Source organism: Salvia hispanica, chromosome 6, assembly GCF_023119035.1.
Source record: "Salvia hispanica cultivar TCC Black 2014 chromosome 6, UniMelb_Shisp_WGS_1.0, whole genome shotgun sequence".
In the NCBI taxonomy this organism is placed as follows: domain Eukaryota; kingdom Viridiplantae; phylum Streptophyta; class Magnoliopsida; order Lamiales; family Lamiaceae; genus Salvia; species Salvia hispanica.
In genome coordinates, this window is record NC_062970.1 from 20,563,688 (window position 1) to 20,584,603 (window position 20,916).

At 38.5% G+C, this 20,916-nt stretch overlaps 1 pseudogene; it reads right to left on the reverse strand.

Annotated features, from left to right (window-relative positions):
* Positions 1-17,955, reverse strand: part of LOC125194894 — an 86,987-nt pseudogene extending 69,032 nt beyond the window's left edge.
* Positions 17,956-20,916: the final 2,961 nt, after the last annotated feature.

Below are 20,916 nucleotides of genomic sequence, written 5' to 3' on the forward strand. Positions count from 1 at the left end.
CCATTTGGACCTTTACCCTTCTTGGGGCAATCAGGCTTCCAATGTCCCTTTTCACCACACTTGAAACACTTTCCAGTTTTTCTTGCTTTAACCTTCTTCTTGCCCTTCCTTGCCTTCAATCCCTTGGCAGCCTGCTCCGCCTTGCCATCCTTCCTAGGTCTAGTGACTTTGGAACTGGAGGCGCGGTCAACCAACATAGCTTGCTTGGCTTGGGCATAAATGCCTTCAGCGTTTTGAAGCTCAGTTAGAAGCTCAGCCAAGTTAAGGTCTTGCTTAGTCATCTCATAGTTGACTTTGGAGTATTATGTCTACCTGAGAATCTGGATCAATCGATCCTCCCAAGACCTCAATTTGATTGAGATGGCGCATCATTTCAAGGACATGGTCCCTGACTGGCGTGCCCTCCTTCATCGTCTTATTCATGAGACTCCTAATCGCTAGAGATCTAGCAGATCGACTCTGAGTCCCAAAAAGAGATCTAAGGTTCTCCATGATCTCATAAGCGGATTCGTAGGAATGATGCTGATGTTGAAGTACATTTGACATAGAAGCCAAAATATAGCACTTCGCCATCTCATTGGCCTTAATCCACTTATTGTACACGGCCTTATCTTCCGCAGAAGCATTATCAGCAGGTTTTGCAGGGCAATCGGTTTCAAGCACAAACTTATAATCATCAGCGATAAGAACAATGTCCAAATTACGTTTCCAGTCTACATAGTTTGGCCCCTCGAGTTTGTTTTCTTTCAAGATCACAGATAATGGATTGAGCGACATAATTGATATTGACTGAGAAAAATAAAAGGTATCCATCACACAACCATACATGATAAAGGAATGTAAAAACCATAAAACATTCGAAAATCACATATGCTATTAAAACGCTAAATAAACAAGCACCAAAAGATGTCATGGATTATTTAGATTTTAAAAAAAAATTCTTGGTCACAATACCGACAGATAGTCCAGAGACCATAAGAATGGCATGGCTGCCTAATATTGCCTAAGCTAGTACCATAATTCTAGTCCTCAAGAATCTTATCTTGCTTTGAATACTCCTCTAAAGAAAGGTCGCACGCCACTCAACAAGATTCTAAGACCGTGGTTAACATCTTTTAAACAATGCTCACTTCGTGATAATATCGCTCCCACTGGACACAATATTCCTTCAGAAATATGCCTTTCATTTAAAAGAACCATTTTAGTTATTCAAATCTTATGAAAACTTCTGTAAATATTACTAATAACATAACTCCTCTAAAGAAAGGTCGAAATGTTATATAATTTACTTCACATTTGAATACCATTTATGGAGACCATATACAACATGACTGTTCGTAAAGTATCATGACGAAGTCTATGAAGGAAGGCTCGTCTGTGAGGCAACACGTCCTCGAGATGATTTCGAGATGAACAAGCGGAATTACACTTTGGCAGAGCTGCTGACTGAACTTCAGTCGGCGGAGGACCTTATGGTTCAAGCTAAGGTAGCTATGCTGAGTTTGGCGCCTAATTCCTCTGGCTCTAAGCCTAGAAAAGGAAAGAAAAAGGCACCGAACCCAGTGGCAGCTAAGAATGCTAAGGGAAAGAAGAAACAGCGGGGTGACAAGAAGCCTACTGGAAAGTGCTTCAAATGTGGAGAGAAGGGTCATTGGAAGCCAGATTGTCCTAAAAAGGGCAAGGCTACAGGTATGCACCATGCTCTAGTAGTCGAGTCATGTTTGGCTTCGACATCTACTCATACTTGGGTTATTGATACTGGAGCAACTGATCATATATGTTTTGATCCTGACTTAATGCAGGTGACAAGACGGCTACATGATCGTGAGATCGAAGTCCAGCTGGGCGACGCTACGAAAGTGGCGGCCGTTGCAGTGGGAGACGTTTATTTGCGTTTTTCTAGTGATAGATTTTTGATTTTGAAGAATGTTTTGTTGATACCTTCTTTTAGAAGAAATTTAATTTCAGTTTCTAAATTGTCTTTTGATGGATATTCGATTTCTTTTAATGACAATTGCGTTATTAAGAAAGATGGTTCTTATATCTGTCGTGGTATCATGGAAAACAATCTGTACACAATCACTTCTACACAATTTAATCAACGTAAATCAGAACTCAATGCTACATCGAAAATTTCTAAGAAAAGAAAAGAACCTTCAACTTCAATGAATGAAACGTACTTATGGCACCTTAGACTTGGTCATGCCAACGAAAGAAGGATTCATGCGATGGTTGATCAAGATCTTATTAAAGGTCTTGAGAAGGAACCGTTTTCGAAGTGTGAGTCCTGTCTCGAAGGCAAGATGACTAAGAGACCTTTTAGGTCAAAGGGGAATAGGGCCAAGGAAGTACTTGAGCTCATTCATACTGATGTGTGTGGACCAATGTCAACCGAGGCAAGGGGCGGTTTTCGATATTTCGTCACCTTTACAGATGACTACTCGAAAATCGGATACATCTATTTGATGCGCTACAAGTCTGAAACTTTTGACAAGTTCAAGGAGTTTAAGTCTAAAGTAGAGACGCATCATGGTAAGAGTATCAAATGCCTGCGATCTGATCGCGGAGGCGAATACCTAAGTGCCGAGTTTTTGGACTATTTATCAGTAGCTGGGAATTGAATCCCAAACGACTGCGCCGGGCACACCCCAGCAGAATGGCGTGGCTGAAAGAAGGAATAGGACCTTATTGAATATGGTCCGCTCGATGATGAGTTATGCACGGTTACCTGTTTCGTTTTGGGGTCATGCTTTGCTTTCAGCAAACTATCTCTTAGACAACTTACCCTCTAAATCAGTTCCTACTACCCCATATGAGTTGTGGAATGGGCGAAAGCCCAATCTGGAACATCTCAGAGTATGGGGGTGTCCGGCTCATGTATTGGAAAAGGATCCAACTAAGCTGGAATCTAGGACGGAAGCTTATGAATTCTATAGTCTCAGAGATCAGAAAGTGATTGTGAGCACTCATGCCACATTCTTAGAGGAAGACTATGTAATGAATCATAAGCCCAGCAGTGAGATAGCTCTTGAAGAGCTCACTCAAGTTACAACTTCCATTAACCAAGAACAATTACCTAGTGTACCAACAATTCCAGAAATTTCAACTAATACTCCAGATATTGTAGTGCCGCGCCGCAGTGGGAGGGTCTCTCATGAGCCCGATAGATACATTGGTTTGGGAGAGTGCATGGATCACTCCTCGGACAACAATGTACTTGATCCCTGGAATTTTGCAGAGGCGCAGGCAGATGTCGATCATTGCGAATGGGTGAAAGCAATGGATTCGGAACTACAATCAATGGTAGACAAGGACGTCTACGATTTGTCTGTCCTACCCGAAGGCTGTACTGCCATTGGGAGCAAATGGATATACAAACGTAAACGTGGACCCGATGGACGAGTTAAAGTCTTTAAGGCAAGACTAGTGGCTAAGGGGTATACCCAAAAGGAAGGCATCGATTACGATGAGACCTTCTCCCCAGTGGCCATGCTCAAATCGATCCGCATACTTTTGTCTATAGCAGCTTACATGGATTGGGAAGTATGGCAGATGGACGTCAAGACTGCATTTTTAAACGGGAGTCTTGAGGAGACCATCTACATGGAACAACCCGAAGGCTATGTGGTAAAGGGCAAGGAACACATGGTTTGGAAGCTTAAGAAGACCATTTATGGCCTCAAGCAAGCATCTAGATCATGGAACCAGTGTTTCGATCAAACTGTTCAAAAGTTTGGATTCGAAAAATGCCCTAATGAAAGCTGTGTGTATAAGAAGGTTGAAAAGGGAAATGTTGTGTTCTTAGTTTTATATGTAGATGACATTCTTCTAATTGGAAACAATAAAAAGATGTTGTCATCAGTGCGAACTTGGTTGTCCAGCCAGTTCGAGATGAAAGATATGGGTGATGCGGGACACATTCTCGGTATCAAGGTTCTTAGGAACCGAGCTAAGAGAATGTTGTGCTTATCCCAAGAATCTTACATCGATACAGTACTTAGACGCTTTAGCATGCAAGATGCCAAGAAAGGTTTTCTACCTTTTAGACATGGCATCCATTTATCTCAAGAGATGTGTCCTAAGACAACATCTGAGATAGCAGAGATGAGAAGAATACCATATGCCTCGGCAGTTGGTAGTCTCATGTATGCTATGCTTTGTACTAGACCCGATATCTGCTTTGTTGTTGGCATGGTAGCAAGATATCAATCAAATCCCGGCCAAGGACATTGGACTGCCGTAAAGAACATACTCAAGTACCTTAATCGGACTAAGGACTATGTTCTAGTTTACAATGCAGCCGAGCTCTGTCCTTTAGGATATACAGATTCAGATTTTCAATCTGATGTAGATTCGAGGAAATCAACTTCCGGATATGTGTTTACCTTAGGAGGTGGAGCTGTAATTTGGAAGAGTGTAAAGCAGAAATGCATTGCAGACTCTACCATGGAAGCCGAATATGTGGCCGCTTCGGAGGCTGCAAAAGAGGCTGTATGGCTTAAGAACTTCCTTCTGGACTTAGGTGTGGTTGCGAATATGCCCAAGAGCATCACCATTTATTGCGATAATTCTGGTGCTGTGGCAAATTCGAGGGAACCACGGGCTCATAAGGCGAGCAAGCACATAGAGAGGAAGTATCATATCATTCGAGATATAGTGCAGAGAGGAGACATACAAGTGGTCAAGATTGAGTCAGAGAACAACCTGGCAGATCCTTTCACGAAGGCATTAGCGGTAAAGCCGTATGAAAGCCATGTTGAAGGAATGGGAGTTCGACTAATTCAAGACCTCAATCCGCTTTCAGTATAAGTGGGAGAATATTAGACGTTAGCACATTTTTTTTGTATACTCGAAAGTGTTTTGAGTATAAGTGGGAGATTGTTAGAGTTTGTATACTAGAAATCACGTTTCGAGTGATTGAATACTGTAAAACTCTTATTTTATTTTCCAATAAATAAAACAGATTATTTTTGTCATAATGTTGTTATGTTTTACATTTAATGGATGTTAATGCATGTTTAAATGTATAAGTTAACTTAACAAAGTCTAAGTCTTTGTTTTAGTAGACCGGTTGTGGGCGTCGTCCACTTTAAGGTAATACGGTCAGTTCTAAACAAAGAAAAAGATGAATTTCACAACCTAGATGGAATTTGACTATCCATCGAGAAAGGTTGCAATGTCAGTCCGCATATTTCTAAGCCTTACTGAAATAAGATGACATTGGTGTGGTATAGCACTGAACGGATCTAACAGCAAGACTTGCCTTAGGCTATCTACTGAAAGGCGAGGTCTTGATAAATATTTATTTCTTAATCAATGTAGGTTAGCATTGAGCATACGGTATTGATTATGCACTACTTTGACTTATCAAATGGTGCGGGTTTTTCGTAACCCAATTATCCTGATATATTGGGTAGTGGTGATCAATATCTAGCGGTGCTAGGATTGCTATTATATTGAATCGTGCGCGAGCTGAGTCTCGTTTGATAATGTCCTCAAGAGGAGCGCGAAACAAGGTTTTATTATTCGGAACCTAGCTAGTTGGAGTGTGATTACTCTATGAATAATAAATAAGCGTTTCATGCTAAGTCCACTCTTGGAATTAATAAGAAGTTAATTAATTAAGTCAATAGCAGACATTAATTAATTAATGGACATTTTAATCTTAAGCGCGGGAAATGAAAGTTAAACGGAAACCCGGATTACTTGTAATTTCGGATTTGGATGGGGAGAGTTCAATATTACTTCTGTAGTGGCTGCTCGTAATATTCCAATTATAACTTATATTAAATTGTGGGTTCAATTTAATTAGTAAAAAGTAAATTGGATGAGCCCATATCCAAAACCTTCCATAGATCCCTGTCTGGGCCCAAAAGGAACTTAATATAAATAGGAGAATAAAGGAGACAGAAAAACACAATTTTTCATTATTGTAATTTTCGAAAATTCCCCTTCCAAGCTGAGGAGATTTTCGAATTCCTCTCCTATTCCAAAAAGGATTTCTTCTGTCTTCTTTATTTAAGTCCTAGTATTCTAGTAAGATCAGCCCACACTGATATTGGGATACAGTTCGGGAACCAGAGAGAAGATTTGTGGTCTAGTACTCAAAGCATCACGTGGAGAAGAAGCTAGCCATCTTCAATTCTTTGGAGAATTAATTAGGTATTTTTCTGCTCCGTAGAAAAGCATGTTTTAGGTTTCAATATTCTTAAAGCATGATTAATTCAAGTTATGAGCATGATACATGTGATAATTACGCGAATAGGTTTTGTCTAAATAATCTGCTAAATAGATCTGATTATTATGTGATTGATTTATTGTTTTAAATGCGCACCGACTAATTAAATTGAACCCACAATTTAATACAAGCTTATATTGGAATATTACGAGCAGCCACTACAGAAGTAATATTGTACTCTCCCCATCCAAATCCGAAATTACAAGTAATCCGGGTTTCCGTTATTTATTATTTATTTCCCGCGCTTAAGATATAAATGTCCACTAATTAATTAATGTCTACTATGGACTTAATTAATTAACATCTTATTAATTCCAAGAGTGGACTTAGCAAGAAATATTTATGTATTATTCATAGAGTAATTAAACTCCAACTAGCCAGTTTTCCGAATAATAAAACCTTGTTCGAGCTCCTCTTGAGGACATTATCAAACGAGACTCATCTCGCGCACGTTTCAACATAATAGCAATCCTAGCACCGCTAGATATTAATCACCACTACCCAATATATCGGGATTATTGGGTTGCGAAAAACCCGCACCATTTGATAAGTCAAAGTAGTGCATAGTCAATACCGTATGCTCAATGATAACATATGTAGATTAAGAAATAGTATTTTATCAAGACCTAGTCTTTCGGTAGATAGCATAAAGACACGTCTTGCTGTTAGATCCGTTCAGTGCTATACCACACCAATGTCATCTTATTTCAGTAAGGCTTAGAAATATGCGGACTGACATTGCAACGTTTCACGATAGGTAGCCAAAGCCTATCTAGGTTGCTTTGAAATTGGAAGACGAGATGATGGAGAAATATTATATTCGAGGACGTAAGCAAATTTCGGGAAGAAATTTTTGTTAAGATGGGTAGATTGTAACACCCCGATTTTTTTTTCTACCTTTATATTTGTCATCGAAAGGACATCGTTGTGCATTTGAATTTTTTTCTCTTTAATTTCTTTCGTCGAGAGAATGACTTTACATTTTGGGCTGAAACAATTATTTTTTCCTAGCCCAATTTGAAACCCTTTGTTATGAGCCCAAGACATTTATCATTTTTTTTTTCAACTTTGAGCCCACTTTGAATATGCAAGAATTAAACGTGAGATTACTCTCACCCAATTTCTGTTCCACAAAATCCGCTTCTGATCGGTTTCTACCTCCCAATGATCTCATGAAATCGATTTATACCTATACATATCTCTCTCCATGACTCCACGTTTAATCAGATTCAATCAATTCCAAGAAAAATCAGAGAGTTAGAAATTAGATAAAGAGAGATGGTAGGTGTTGTGTTTGAGAGAGTTGGATGGAGGGAGAAGAGATGACGACGGAGTGGTCCACGGGCTCAGCGACGGCGGGGTGCATACGGAGCCAAAGGCGGCGCCGCTCTGTGCTGGCAGCAGCGACGACGGCTGCACGGCGACGATCGGTTCAGACTGCTGGGGTTTGGTGCCCCTTGCACAACGGAAGACTTGTACAAAACAAATAAATCAGACGTAGGATCTATTTGACCGATTATGCGATTAATCAATTCACATGTTAAACAGATAATTGCATGCTAGAATGCAAATAATTCATGCTTAAAGAAAATATAAATCCTAAACATGAATACTACGGTTTAGAGTTACCGATTTGATTCTCCAAAGAATCGTCGATTGCTTGCGCCTTCTCCACGTGATGATCTTCAATACTAGACCACGGATCTTCTCTCTGGTTCCCGAACTGTATCTCGATATCAGGGTGGGATGATCTTATCAAAATACTAGGACTTAAATAAAGAAGACAGAAGAAATCCTTTTGGGAAAAGATGAAGAATTCGAAATTCTCCACAGCTGGAGAGTTCGAAATTTTCAAAAATTTCAAGTATGAAAATTGTGATTCTTTTGTCTCATTTATTCTCCTATTTATATTAAGTTCCTTATGGGCCCAGACAGGGATCTATGGAAGGTTTTGGATATGGGCTCATCCAATTTACTTTTTACTAATTAAATTGAACCCACAATTTAATATAAGTTATAATTGGAATATTACGAGCAGCCACTACAGAAGTAATATTGAACTCTCCCCATCCAAATCCGAAATTACAAGTAATCCGGGTTTCCACTTTTATTATTTATTTCTCGCGCTTAAGATATAAATGTCCATTAATTAATTAATGTCTGCTATGGACTTAATTAATTAATATCTTATTAATTCCAAGAGTGGACTTAGCAAGAAACATTTATTTATTATTCATAGAGCGATAAAACTCCAACTGGCCAGTTTTCCAAATAATAAAACCTTGTTCGAGCTCCTCTTGAGGACATTATCAAACGAGACTCACCTCGTGCACGATTCAACATAATAGCAATCCTAGCACCGCTAGATATTAATCACCACTACCCAATATATCAGGATTATTGGGTTGCGAAAAACCCGCACCATTTGATAAGTCAAAGTAGTGCATAATCAATACCGTATGCTCAATGCTAACCTACATTGATTAAGAAATAAATATTTATCAAGACCTCGCCTTTCAGTAGATAGCCTAAGGCAAGTCTTGCTGTTAGATCCGTTCAGTGCTATACCACACCAATGTCATCTTATTTCAGTAAGACTTAGAAATATGCGGACTGACATTGCAACCTTTCTCGATAGATAGTCAAATTCCATCTAGGTTGTGAAATTCTTCTTTTTCTTTTGCAAAGCATTGCATAGATCTGACCGTGTTACCTTAAAGTGGACGACGCCCACAACCGGTCTACTAAGCAAAAGACTTAGACTTTGTTTACTTCTTATGCATTTAAATGTTTGTAAAACATCTTATAAATGCACAATCAAACACAATGTAATAATAATAGTGATTCTATTCGTGCGAGACTGCTCGAATAATACTGAATCGGGTTAAAAGTGGATTGTAGAGTTTTACGTATACAAGCAAGATTCTATTCGCGCGAAACTTGCTCGAAACATGCTTTTCAGTATACCAAACCTAACAATCTCCCACTTATACACAAAACATGCTTTCGAGTATACCCACTGCCAAAAACTCTCCCACTTATACACAAAGCAGGTATTGATGCTAGATATATCGAACTACCATTCATTTCACAAGGTGAAAGAAGAATCTGCTTGGTTGTTCTCTGATTATATCTTTTTCACCATAATGTCTTTGCTGCGTACTTGATCTTTAATTAATTTCATCCCCATATGTGATTGCTTAGCTTAATAAACTCGTGTGTCCCTTGAGTTAGCCTTTACTAGAGTAATCAAAAAAATAATACTCGTAGGCGTACTCAAACTTACGATTAAAGCTATTAGGAAGATATTCCTAAGGTAAACACATATTCAGAGGATGACTTACTCGATCACTGATTAGTCATAAAACTAAGACAGTGTAACCCCAAGGACATTACATGAATGACTGGTAAACTAGAATATAGTTACTAGTCTTTCTCAAGCACTAGGGTATATTCATTACCTCAATCAAAATCCTTTGCCATGGTTAATATGATATATACTTGCTATGCATAAGCACAACTAATATCAAACTTAGTACACATTATAGCATACATGAGACAACTATCTTTGAAACTAGTCTCATAATTCTTGATCTCACTAAGCGTCAAACGACACTTGACTAGAGACAAGACAATTCCATCTTGAGAGGTATAAACCTTTTCATGGAATTTCTAATGCTTAAATGTTCCAAGCAATGTGTAGATATAGGATTCCTAAGAGAATCTCAACATTCTTTCTAGCATCTTAAAAGGACTTAGATGCTAAGAATGTAATTAGTTTCTCTTAGATCATTTATCTTAAACTGGGTAGACAACCAGTTTCCTACGCCAGATGCCAATCTTAGTTGTTTGCAACTTTTGTAGATTTCATCATCGTAGAGTACCAATAATACCATATGTAATGCACTTTCAACTTCCTTGTGCTTACAGCACTGCTATGGGCAAAAGTCAAATTCCAAATATTTGACAATTTTGATAAAACACATATACTCTGATTTAGATGCTTGCCTAAGACCACGAAGGTCTATATAAGCTTCCAATCATGCGTTTCTTGCCCTTAATTACATATCCATTAGAATGTTCTAGTAGATGATTTCCTCAAGACTTCTATTTATAGAAGGCTGTCTTGACAATCATAATACATACATTCTAATTTATGTAAGTTCTAATAGACAATATGATCGAATAAATCCTGGCACAACGATAGCGAGAAGATAATTCTCTTTGGGCATAACCCATTGTCATTGTCTAGCCATTTGAGATCCACATTTACACTTGCAAAGATACTTGCTCCCACTGACTGACACAGCCTGTAGGTAGTATTGCAAGTCTTGTAAAACATGTTGTCTATCTTAGATTGTAATATGGAATCTATCACCTGTTCAAAGATGATTATCCAAATTAACCAATACTACATTGTAGTTAAAGGGATTATGTTCAAGTTAATCTAAGACTGAGTCTTACGACACTCTTAGACCCATGAACTTGTTGTGTTCCAGTGGAACGCTCCCACTACGATATGGTTCTTACAATCTTAGGTACTGAAGTTGATTTTATTAGTGCAAAAGTTTCTAATGGTATGACTTCTTGGTAATGTGGAAAATCCGATATCTCTCTCTTTATTTTGAGAGTTATCACGCTGTTAGGCTTGTAGTTCATCTCTTGATCTTCATACAAGAATTATATCTTTGAAGATTACAGAACTTATAACCTTACATCATTTGGGAAAAACCTTAAAACATGCCTCAGTACTCAACTCCAATTTCTTGGACACTTTTCCAACACGTGTTGGAACAACATTACACCTTGAGATGTGCTAGACTAGAGACGCTCTAGTCCACAACTCGTGTTTTGTAGAAGGTACTGATGTTGGTAGTTTCTTTAATGTTTATCCCATCAATGATAAGATTTTAATGAGTACAACTCATCACTTAATCAAACTTGTCTTAGAAAGACTTAGATTCCTTCTTACATAACTATCCCATTCATTAGATGAATGCTTGGATTCGTTAATGGAGATTAGACTCCCACTACTGATCATAACCCTTTGCTCGTCTCCTTATGGTGTAAACCATTAAGACTTGCTAGTCTTTCTATGTTGCACTTCTATAAGTATTCTGAATCTCTTGAAAAATCAAATGATTCTAACTCATAGTGCATCAAATAGACTTTCTCAACTCTCAAGCTATTTAACGAAATGTTAAAATCTTGATAGTCTAGATCAGTTCGAACAATTTCTAAGTATTTTCTTGGCCTTAAGGCTAAGAGCCATAAATACTTTATCATTCAATGATTAAGAAGTTGATGTGTTGTTGAATACTCAACCTTGTCGCACTTATATTATTTTAATACTATGATGCCTTAAGCATCAACCATAAAACAATAGTTGAGCATTAATAGCTCCCACTGCAACAAAAACCTAACTGGATCAAGATCTCTTACTTAGAAGTTGCATTGTCATGTAAGTCATTGTCCTTCTATAAAATAGGTCAATCCAACTCACAAAGCATCTTTTCTCGCTTTAAACAAACTTCGATGACAATCCAGGCTCTCCCATTTCCATATCTAGTCTTTTGTTCAAATGAACTAGGACTTAAGAAAAATGCAGCCTTTATGAATTCGTCATCTATCATGTTACTTTCCTCTAATAGTAACACAACGACTATTATTCTGAAGATTTTCTACTTTTCAGTTAAACCTTCTTATAGTCATTTCTTGTTACTTTAGGCGATGACTTGTGTCAGAAACTATTTGAGTGATCAAAAGATCCTCAAAACATTCTGTCACTCTAGGATATTCCAATCGAATCATCTTGACAGATTCTATTGATATCCATCTTTCATCGTCATTAACCAAGACTTGTCGAGCTACTTAAAGGAAAATAGCTTGACCTTATTCCTCAAAGAGCTTGTCAAGTACATGCATAATGCATTCTCGAACATTCTTCGTGGAATTATGTCGAGGAAATGGAGGACATGAATCATTGAGTATAAACTCCAAGCTTTCAGCGATGAGAATTTTATCCATTTTCGTTTCCGGTCTACATAATTTAGGCATTCGAGTTTTCTTTCTTTAAGGATCGCAGACAAATATTAAATGACATAATGAAGATTTGGCAAAGAAACTTATTATCACATACTCATGCTCAATACATAATCACAAATAACCACAAAACAATTATGTATCTTACAACAACAAAATTAATAAATTGTATCCTCCTTTGGAGGTTAATACGCATTAAAATTTTGACAATTTTACTGGTCACAACACCGACGCATTAAATTGTATCCTCCTTTGGAGGTTAATACGCCTAATGTTGCCTAAGCACGACCATCAGATTTAGCATTACAGAATTTTATTTCTACAACACACTCCCATGACAATGTTCATGTGCTGATAACAAAACCAAGCTATCTCATAAATTCTGATTGAACCCTGAAACTCGCAGTTCCTTAGGATTATTGTCCCTACTTTGCAGGTGGCAATAATATTGGGAACCACTTTCTAGTTCATTCTATTTATTATGTGAGAAGTCCGCCCTTATGAACTTACTGTTTTCGTAGGATTATTGTCCCTACTTTGCAGGTGGCAATAATATTAGAAAATCAGCTTCACAAAATTTGGCAGTCCAACCGATGGAGACCGTATACAACGCACTTGTTGTAATCATCACTTAGATATTTTTATATGGTTTTTGCATAATTATCACATAAGCAGATAAAGCAGATAATCCACTTAAAATAGATAAACACCAAATAAACAGATAAATCCATTTAATGCATGGCATTTAAACACACAGGATAATTAACGACAATTATTTAATCTAGTCAAGGGAGAATCAATTAAATAATTAAGTTTTATATTGGATAATAATTATCCAAATTTATTTAGGATTTATCAAGATAGAGTTAACTATCTAAATCCATTTAGGATTATTCTAGATTTTATTTCGATAAAATCAAATCCTACAATTCAAGATAACGTTGATCTATGATTATCATTATTTAAATCGTACTAGGATATTACTAGATAGAAACAATTCCACCATTATCCATAAGATAAAAATAAAATCCTATCAACCAAGATTTATACAAATCTTAATTCTATTTAGAATAGACATCAGAATATATCAAACATTACTTAGGATTTCTTAGATAAATAAATTTATCTAAATCCAATTAAATAAGGATTTTCTTATATATCATTAACATCCTAATCTATCTAGGACATAAATCCAAAAGATAAGGATAACTTGGATTAATACTTATTTTAATCCATCTAAGATTTGTCTTAATAGAATTAAATCTATTCAAATCCATAGGATAAAATAAATTAATATAAATGTTTATCCTAATTCATCTAGGATTTATCTTGGAATAAATCCATATAAATCCATAGAATAAGATAATATTATATTATAATTATTCAAATCTATCCAAGATTTATCTAGGAACAAATCCATATAAATCTATAAGATAAGAATAAAATATTATATTATCATTATTCAAATCCATCTAGAATTTATCTATGAATAAATTCATATAAACTCATAGGATAAGAATAAAATAATATTATATTTATCTAAATCCAACTAGGATTTGTCTAGGGATAAATCCACATTAATCCATAGGATATAAATAAAAATTAGATTGTCATTATCCAAATTTAACTAGGATTCATCTAGGAATTAAATCCCTACAAATCCATAAAATAAGGATAAAATCTATAATTAATCCATGATTTAATACAAAATCAAATCTTATATAATATATAAAATCCACAAGATATATTCAAATCTAATTTCCAAAATAATCTTGAATTATTTCCAAAATTAATTCCAAGGGTTAGGAAACCCTAAATTATGGTAAACATGAATTCTTGCGGCAAAAACCGCAATTCACTCCGCATACATGTAATTTGAAAAGTTGATTCCATAGCAAATACCCATGTAATCATATATAATTAAACAATTAATCACGCCATGTGATTACAACTTATAACTAATGCAATGATTTCATGTATTCGATGAATCAATTTAATAAGGAAAAAACTTTCCACCACATCATAGCTAATATCGACGGCGTGGCTTGCCAATTCGGCAACGTCATCGTAAAACCATTCTTCGCAAAAGTGATAAAATAAACAACCACACAAAACAACGAAGAAACTCATGCATTTAAGCAATTCACATAACATGATATTAATCCACATAATCAGAGCCAAAAATTGGCTCTGATACTAATTGATGGGGTTTGGTGCCCCTTGCACAGCGGAAGACTTGTACAAAATAAATAAATCAGACGTATGATCTATTTGACCGATTATGCGATTAATCAATTCACATGTTAAACAGATAATTGCATGCTAGAACGCAAATAATTCATGCTCATAGAAAATAAATCCTAAACATGATTTCTACGGTTTAGAGTTACCGATTTGATTCTCCAAAGAATCGACGATTGCTTGCGCCTTCTCCACATGATGATCTTCAATACTAGACCACGGATCTTCTCGCTGGTTCCCGAACTGTATCTCGATATCAGGGTGGGCTGATCTCATCAAAATACTAGTACTTAAATAAAGAAATAGTATTTTATCAAGACCTAGTCTTTCAGTAGATAGCATAAAGACACGTCTTGCTGTTAGATCCGTTCAATGCTATACCACACCAATGTCATCTTATTTCGAGTAAGGCTTAGAAATATGCGGACTGACATTGCAACCTTTCACGATAGGTAGCCAAAGCCTATCTAGGTTGTGAAATTCTTCTTTTTCTTTTGCAAAGCATTGCATAGATCTGACCGTGTTACCTTAAAGTGGATGACGCCCACAAGCGGTCTACTAAGCAAAAGACTTAGACTCTGTTTAGTTCTTAAGCATTTAAATGTTTGTAAAACATCTTATAAATGCACAAGAAAACACAATGTAATAATAATAGTGATTCTATTCGTGCGAGACTGCTCGAATAATACTAAATCGGGTTAAAAGTGGATTGTATAGTTTTACGTATACAAGCAAGATTCTATTCGCGCGAAACTTTCTCGAAACATGCTTTTCAGTATACCAAACCTAACAGTTTCTTCTATGTCCTCTAGCCTTAGGCCCCTGGCCCTGCCTGCCTCTGCCTCATCGTCCTGCTTTCTATTCCGACGGGACTGCCTCCTAGTCAACCTCTCATCTGTCGGGGTCCCTTGTTCATCAGTAGTAGTGTCGTCTACCAAGACGATCCCCGTCTCAATCTCTTCCCTTGTATCCTCGGCATCTTTTTCATCGCCGTCTCTTTCCTTTTCCTTCTCAACAACCTCCTCATTAGTCTCCTCTTCCTTCTCAGCCTCCTTTTCATCAATCTCCTCATCAACATTCTCACCCTCTTCACCTACTCTACCCTCACTACCTTTCTCACCGTCTACAGCCTTCTCCACATCCTGGTCTTCCGTCTCTTCCACATCCCCTGTTTATTCCTCCTTGTCCTCCCCTACCTTAACACCCTCTTCACCATCTATACCCTCCCCTGTCTCCCCTTCATCACCTGACCCAGTGGTATCTACTTCCAAGATCTTCTCTTGCTCCACTTGCTCACCCCCCTCCTCCTCTCTCCCGGATTCCTCCGTATCCATCCTATCACCTTCCTCCTCGATAGTTTCTTCTTCATTCACAGAAGGTTCGGCAAGGGGTTCGGTCTCTGTTTGAGGAATAGTGTTTGGGGGGTTCGTCTCTTGGGTTAGGGTTTCGGGTATAATTTGGGGGTTTTCTTGGTGTGTGGAAAAGGCATGTGCTGTGAGTGTTTCGATTAAGGTTTGGGGCCTTGGTGGAATTTTAAGTGGGGTTAGGGTAGGAATTACCTATTCTTGCTTCGGGCATGCCTCCGACATCTGGGCAAAAAATTTGCTCGCCTCCGGCCCCTTGCCGTACTTTCTCATGAATTCTTGTATGATCTCCTCGGGGTCCGGTTCTTCGTCGTCGGACGCCGCCTCAATGGGAGGAATCTCGGCAGTGGGGTTGCTCTGGCTGATGTCGGGCTGAGGTTGAACTTAAGCCGGTGTGGGTATCGGATTTTCTTTGGGTAGTGGTGTGGGAGGTTTCTCGACTGTAGGATTTGAACTCGTCGCTTCCGTCGACGCTTTTCTAGCATTCTCCTTCGGTGAATTTTTCCCACGGGCTGAGCACACCATCGGATTTCTCTCCATTGTAACTTGGTTAGGTGCGGTGGTTTGCGGTGGTAGATGATCGGTGGCGGTGGTGGTTTTCGGAACTGCAGAGAAAAAAAAAAGGAATTTCGAAATTAGGGGTTTGGGAGTTATGAGAAATTTAATTTAGAAGAGGGAAGTTAATTAGTTTTGGGGATGTTATTTTAGGAAAAAGGAAAAGGAAAAGAAATAAAAGAAAAAGAAAAGTAAATAAAACAAAATAATATGATTGGTTGTAGGCGAATGGTCGCGTCCTGACGCAAGCAACCGTACGCTTTGCCCAGCTTTTTGAAATTCGAATTTCAAACTTCCCCCTAATTTTTCTCCGCTTCCCTCTGACCAGTTAACTTAAACACTCAGTAAAAAAAATGAATTTTTCTGATAATCTGGGTCAATGAGATGCTCAGAATTTCAAAAATCTTTTTGGGTTTTAAAATTATTTTCTTTTTTTGCGGTATCTTAAATAAAAACTTATTCAGGTTATTTACACCTAGGTGTTTAAATATTCTTGGGAATTAGCTGGTTCAGTCAATTGATCGAAATTTTTTTATCCTATCTACCTGATCCAGTAATTCCCGAAGAATATTTAAACATGGTTTATTTGGCAATAGTGGAAGGTGTGTGGAGTGGAATTTCTTCCACTTCACACAACTCCAAACTATCCCTAAACACGTTCACTCTATGACCATTAACCAGGAAAGGAACAGATTTAGCATTGACTCCCTGAATTTCCACTGCTCCATTTGCTCGAATGCCAACGATCGTTGGACTTCAGCTTTCCAGGCATGGGCTTGAGCTTTGACTGAAAAAGGAGTACTTTCTGCTCGACCTGCAGCTCCTTGACTCGAAGGTTTTTGTCGTTCCAGAGTTTGGTTCTCTCTTTATACCACATGGCTGAATCATATGACTCCAGCCTCAATTCCTCTTGCTCCTGCAGTTGCAGCTTCCTCTCTTCCTCACAGGCATGAGCCTTCGTATTCATTTCTTTGATTTCCAATACGCCTTGTGTTCTATCTCCACGGGCAGGTGACACATTTTTCCAAATACCAATCTGTATGGCGACATTCCAATTGGTGTCTTGTAAGCGGTCCTATAGGCCCAGAGGGCATCATCAAGACGCTTACTCCAATCCTTCCTCAAGGTATTCACCGTCTTCTCCAGATGCTCTTGATCTCTTGATTTGAAATTTCAGCCTGACCATTTGATTGGGGGTGATATGGAGTAGATAACCGATGGTGGACTCCATATTTTCTCATCAGTGCTTCAATCGTCCTATTACAGAAGTGAGTCCCTTGGTCTGAGATGATCGCTCGGGGCACCCCATATCGGTTGAATATATTGGTCTTTAGAAACTTACTTTGAAACTTCCTTCGTGTTGCTTGAACTTGAAGCCTTAGCCTCTATTCATTTGGACACGTAATCCACAGCAATCAATATATACGTATTTCCAAATGAAGATGGGAATGGGCCCATGATGTCCATGCCCCAAACATCGAAAATCTCACAGACTACTATCGGGGTTTGCGCCATCTCGTCTCTCATAGAAATCCCTCCGGTCAGTTGGCACCTATTGCAATTCTGTCAGAACTCATAAGCATCCCTATTCAGCGAGGGCTAGTAGAAACCACTATCCAGAACTTTTCTTGCAGTTTTCCTCGGGCCGAAATGGCCACCACATGCCAGTGCATGGCAATGGTTGACCACGTCTCTCTGCTCCCACTCAGGAATGCATTTCCTTATCACTTGATCTGAACCCAAAATTAGTGCTTGGCTTCACTTTTAATTTTCATCCTCTGGGCCCTAGTGATTTCTTGTGCAGCAGGTAGTTCTCCAGTAACTAAATAATTCGCCAGGTCTGCGAACCAAGGCTCCTCATTCGGCTTGCCTTTTCGTTTCTCTGACTCCTCAAGGCCGGTTAATGCTAACACTGCTACCCATATGATGGGGCTAGTAGATCCCTCTAAGTAATACAAATGCTCTTCTGGAAAAGCATCAGGTATGGCTTCCTCGTCTTCCCCTTGGACAATTCTGCTTAAGTGGTCAGCCACTCTATTCTCAGTCCCTCTCTTATCTCTGACTTCCCAGTGGAACTCTTGTAATAGCAGCACCCATCTGATTAACCTTGGCTTGGATTCCTTCTTGGCTAGGAGATATTTAGTGGCTGCGTGGTCAGTGAACACTACTGCCCACCCCAGTAGATATGGTGAGAATTTTTCAAATGAGTACACCACAACCAGAATCTCCTTCTAGGTGGTGTCATAGTTCTTCTAGGCCTGGTTGAGAGCCTTTGAGGCATAAAATATAACATAACTTTTTTTCATCGATTCTCTGGCCCAAGGCCGCTCCTATTGCAAAGTCACTTGCGTCGCACATTACGTCAAAGGGTGAAAGTGCAGGTTTTCTCTCAGTCAACGTGTGTTAATGCAGGGGTGTGTCCAACTGATCAGGATGAGATTCCTGACCTAGCTAAGTCGTTGGCACGATAACCGGATCCTGGTATCAAACAAATTTTCTCAACCCACTTCTACTGGTTAGTATAATGGAGGTAAGGGTCAAATCCCACAAGGATGGACACGTTCGGATAACTGTGGTGATATTCCTGGGTGTTTTTGGTTAGCTACCACGCTTTTGGGGTTGGGATTTTACCTAGGCGATAAATAAAGATGGTACTCTACTGACTAGTAGGCGTGAAAATAACAGGCATGTGGCTGTATTCATGAAAATATGGGACAAGGTATCTCAGAGGTATGTGAAAAGTAGACAGTTACTAAAAGAGGAAATTTAGACAACAAGGCATATCTGGTGGCTGGTTGGCTTTCTGACAGGTCTGGAAGGTACAACTGAAAAGTGAGAGACAAAAGCAAAAGTAACTTAAAAAGTAAAAGTGGTCCAAGGCTAAAGTTGATTTTGACGTTTTCTTCTTCACCAAGCATTAACAGAAATCATATGAACACAAACTCCATGACTAAACTCAGATTCATAACTTCAAACTCAAGATCCATCGATTAAAATGTTTAACTTAAGATGAACAGCTGAAATTGTAAACTGCCTCTACTGACTAACATGCAAGGTGGTGATCACAGCGCAGAACAGAAAATTCATGCACGAAAACTCAGACTGAAACATAACTATAAAATTCGATCAACAACCACAGATCTAGCTTACTCGGAAATACATGCACGCACTTAAAAACTAAAAGCGATAACTAAATCTAACTTTCCTAGGAAGAATGAAGCAAACTCGAACCGAAGAGACATTCGGAAAAGAAATTTCATAACTTAAACATTTGGATCTTCACTAAGTACTTCAAAAGGCAACAAAGATAAATGTTTGCAACAGATCCAATGAAGAAAGCAGGTAAAGATTAGACTAAAAAGCAAAAAACGATTGTTTTGCCACTCCGGGCGGTGATACTGCTATACTACTGCGACAAACTGGCTGAAACGGTAAAACGATGATTTCTCCGGCAGACTCTTGGACGTCAAGTGACCATAGCTGTGGCAAGGAACGAGAGATTGGATAATATTGAAGGACTGATCTTCTAGAGAGAATTCTACTAAGTGTGTATGAGAACCGAGAGCTTGCGAACTCCAAACCGAACTCTTTCTCTCTCTCCAAGTGGCTCTTTTTATAGGGAGGCTTGCCCTTGTTTTTTTAGGGTAGACTTCCTTCACGATTTGACTTTTCTGCCCTTGTTAATGATCATCCCAGCTATCCTTCTTCTCCATCTCGAGCCTTTTCTCTAGCATGCATCCTGGTCAGTATTGCACCCTCTCTAGCGCTCTTTTCACTTGCGTCACCTGAATCGTCTCCTACTGACTTGGATCCTTTAATCCTGCACACTTAAGCAACTGTTTTGCAGATAATACATGCATTTCACGACATACTGATCAGTAACCAAGGCTTAGAATACGACTTATCAAACTGCTCACACTTACCACATGCTTGTCCTCAAGTGTGAAGACAAACAAAAAGAAATAAGTCGAATTCGAGCCTGGTTACTCCCCCTGACCGACTCTACCTAACTAGACTCAAGACTCTGACGCAAAAAAAAAAGAAACAAAAACAAAAAAAAAAAACAAACAACGACACAATCACATAACACATATAAATAACTTAAAGACATAGAACAGGCTATATTTTCAACCATCCCTCCCCTTGAGATCAAGTGTAATCCGGCCTTAGGCAGCCTTGAACTTCCGCCGCGCCCCTTTTCCCCCCCAGTCAGTATATTCGCTTGTCAGGATCACCCAATCCTAGGCCAAACACTAGGTTCACTCAGTCACTCATTCCTCACAGGGGATGTTAGGACTGTTTTCTCTCAATGCCGAACCACAGATGCTTCGGACTCAGATCTCATGTGCAGCTCCTGAAGGTCTTTAAGGCTTGTAACGGGGCTATTGGTTTGTAATGTTTGGGGTGGTTGTTTCTAAGGCTCTAAGGTTAAAAAACTAACTACTTATACTTCTGGCTAGGGCATCTTCTTCGGCT